We start from the raw sequence: 3,528 nt of genomic DNA on the forward strand, positions 1-3,528 counted from the left end.
CTGATTTCAGCAGGTACTTACTGGAAGAATATTGAATAGCTCAAAGAATTGGCAGGAAGGCTGCAAAGCCACTTATGGAAAATGGGGCAAGAGTAAATGAGACAAGGCGGAGTCTAAGATCGCAGCAGAATGACACCACAAAACTCAGTCTGCTTCAGACACTGCTGTTCTACTGCTAAACAACTGTTAACCTCAACTGCAGCCCTGGCCTGCTGCCTTTAGCAATCCCTGTGCCTGCCCCTGTGGCCTCTGCCTCCCACCAGGATGAGGCCCAACCCTACCTGCTTTTTGTATTAATAGCTCCTGATTAAAAGTAGGAGGTGGGCACATTTTATTGACTGGGCCTAGGCCACATGCTGCTTCCAAGCTGCAAAGAAGGCTGGGAATGAAGTATGTGACTTTTTCAGCTTCTGTGACAGGAGTGGTGGTACAGGGGGTAGATTGTAGCTTCACACCTAGATTCAAAATGCAAGCACATCCTCTAAATAGAAAGAAATTTCAAATGCTGGGCAGCCCTCTTCTCCTAATGAGGACGTAAGGGTGAAGTCAAGAAAAGATATTCCAGATAGTAGCATGTGAACATGTAAAAAAAGCCCAAAGGCACCAGCCAGCATGCAGTGCTGGGAGGCCTGCCAATAACTCAGATGGAGAAGGGGAAGAAAAGAGGGAGAGCTGGGAAGGCAGGCGAGGACTTGTCTTTAAGTTCCTAAGCCTACAAGTTTGGCTTTCCTATTATAATGTGTGTGGTGGACGCAACTGGTTGCCCACTCAGTATCACTGCCTTCTCTTTTATCAGTGAAATTCCAGTTTATACTTGGTTAGCAGTCTACTTACTTAAAAGCACTTATTTCCCCATTATTCCTTATAGCACCGTGGTAGCCAGACTTTATATAGTCTGGGTAAATGAGACATAATTTGAGAGTTTTCGTCTCTCCCCTTCTTGGCTGAATGAGGATGTGAGGTCTGGAGGTATAGGAATCATATTGGGACTGTGAAGCAGTAAGAAAAGGACAAGGCCTACACATTAAATATGACAAAGCAGAAAGATGAAAGAGCTCTGTTTCCTTTCCTAGCTGAGAATTTTCTAATCCCTTATTTCTTTTCTCCTTCTCTCTCTCTCTTTTTTTTTAATAGTGTTAAATTATGATTAATTTGAAAAACTATTCTTTCTTTTAAATAATTTCTTGAAACAGTAAGATGTGATTTAACAAAAAAAAATTTTTTTTTCTTTAAAAAAAAGAAGTTAGGGCCAGACCTTTGGCTTAGTGATTAAAGGAGTTGGATCCCACATGGCTTACTGTGGCCTCAGTGGCTTAAAACACACACCAGATGTTTGTGTGTGCACATGCATGCTGAAGGCCCTGAGGGGATGGAGGAGAAGGGATTGTGACATGACTACGCCCATAGTGGGATGCCTTCTCCCTCTCTCTCTGTTGTACACACTGTCACACTGGTTAAAGTAATGATTTTTAATTAAAAAAAAATGAGTTGTCAGAAACTACCTTTGATAATATACCGAACACCATTTAAAAAGAGTTGTTTTGAAAAAAGAGAGTTGTTAATTAATTATACAATATATACTTGCCCTTTCAACAAGTTTTACTTTATAACTTGTGGTCTCTCTCTTTTGTGGATTAACATGTTAATATAGAGTCACAAATTTTAAACGTTTTAATTAAAACAAACAGGAGAGGTTATATATCATTTCAGTCTTTGGGGTTCGGGAATATTTGTTTCCTAGGATTCTTGAGACAAATTCTTGTGTTTAAGCTACTTGAATTGGGTTTTCTTATTTGTAGTTGAATGTGATCCTGACCAGTACAGACAAGGAAACCTGCTAGGAAATTAATGCATTCCTTATAAGTGACTTGAATGAGAGCAAAAGGTGGTGGGGATTGGGTAGAGAGGATGGTGAGTGTGTATATTCAGCAAATTCTCAAAAGAGATAAGACAGTGTGGTGAAATTCACACCAGGTACCACAGAAAATTATTCCTAGACTTGAGTCAGGGAATTCTGTAATAGCACCTGGGAAGTCTGGGGGGGAGGTATAGTGAAAGTGGGTGAAAGGGAACAGAAAAGGGGATATTCAGGGCCTCAGAAACTAATCTTGCAATTTTCTTATTTAAAACATGAGTCAATACGGAAAAATGTAAAAACCCAGATAAACAGAAAACTATTAAGAAAATTAAAAGTGCCCCAAATCCCACCACCCAGACATGATAATCACTGCTAACATTTTGATGTATTTTTTTCTAAGTTCCATTAATTGTTTCTATCACTTTCTCTTTCTCTTCCATTCTTCCCACATATACAAGTGAATTTTTTAACGGAAATGTGGTCATAATATATACTGTTTTCTAATCTGTCCTCATTTTTTCACTGGGCAATGTACTGGGAAGGGCTTCATTAACATAATTTTAATGGCAACATGCACATTGTTCTGTTATGTGCATGTATGTAACATGCTGTAAGAGTGAAACTTTAAAATGTAAAATTCTCTCTCATTTCACATCATTTCTGGCTGTGGTGGGGGAAGCTCTGGAGATGATCCTGGGGTGGAAGGAAAGAGCGTAGGTCTGCGCGTTTCCGCGAAACGATAGCTCCTTTAGTCTGTGAAAGCCCGAGAAGTACCGTCAATATTTATATTAATTTTATTTCTATTTTACGAACTTACTCTTCATATTAAACATCAAAATACTAAAGATGTTACTTTGCCTTTCAGGACAGGCAAAGATTTTTCCCTTTGATATTAATAGTTTCTTTTTTTTTTTTTTTTTTTTTTGCGGTGCTGACATTTATTGGCTTTTCTTTAGCGTTGAAAATCACTCGGCTCGCGTACCATTTTGCTGGTAGATACGAAAAATACAACAGAAAAAGTGAGGATAATGACTTGAGGGAGAAAAGAGGAAAGAAAAAAATCACTAGTGAACGTCTGTTTTAAAAATCGGGTAGGAGAGAAAACCCAAAACTGAAGCGCCGGCTTCCGCAGCGAGCAGGGTTCGAACCTGCGCGGGGAGACCCCATTGGATTTCAAGTCCAACGCCTTAACCACTCGGCCATCGCTGCCACGGGGAGGAAAGGAAGGCGGAGACGCTTTAGTGTAATAACTACTGCGCTCGCGCCTGGCCCACAAATAGGCGGGGCTTGCAACCTGCCTGATCTCTGTTTTGTGAGAGGCTGCTTGAGCAGAAGGCTCGAGTTACCGCTGTAGTTCACAGCGTGGATGCGAAGAAATAATAGAAACCCTCTTTAGTAGGGGTACATTCAGGCCTTAGAACCCCCTTCGTCTAGGTTCGTTCCGAAAATCGTCAACATGCCGATCTGGATTTTGCCCTCTCGCTTCTTCATTAGGTCCGCGAACAAACTGTGAAACAAAAACTTGTTTCGTTTTGTGCCGCGGGCCCGCGCTCCTGAGAATTTCCGCAGTTCTGTGAGGGAAGCGTCTGGGGCTTCGTTTCGCGCCCAAACGGTCGCCTTCTCAATTTAGGCTGAAAGGGGCTGGCGCCGAGGAGTCGGGGTGCTGGCCG

At 41.6% G+C, this 3,528-nt stretch overlaps 1 non-coding gene across 1 annotated transcript; it reads right to left on the reverse strand.

Annotated features, from left to right (window-relative positions):
* Positions 1-2,985: 2,985 nt before the first annotated feature.
* Positions 2,986-3,067, reverse strand: TRNAS-UGA (transfer RNA serine (anticodon UGA)). The gene has a single exon. It is a non-coding gene; the product is annotated as a tRNA-Ser (tRNA).
* Positions 3,068-3,528: the final 461 nt, after the last annotated feature.

The sequence above is a fragment of the Tupaia chinensis genome, unplaced genomic scaffold, assembly GCF_000334495.1.
Source record: "Tupaia chinensis unplaced genomic scaffold, TupChi_1.0 Scaffold000250_1, whole genome shotgun sequence".
Taxonomy (NCBI): domain Eukaryota; kingdom Metazoa; phylum Chordata; class Mammalia; order Scandentia; family Tupaiidae; genus Tupaia; species Tupaia belangeri.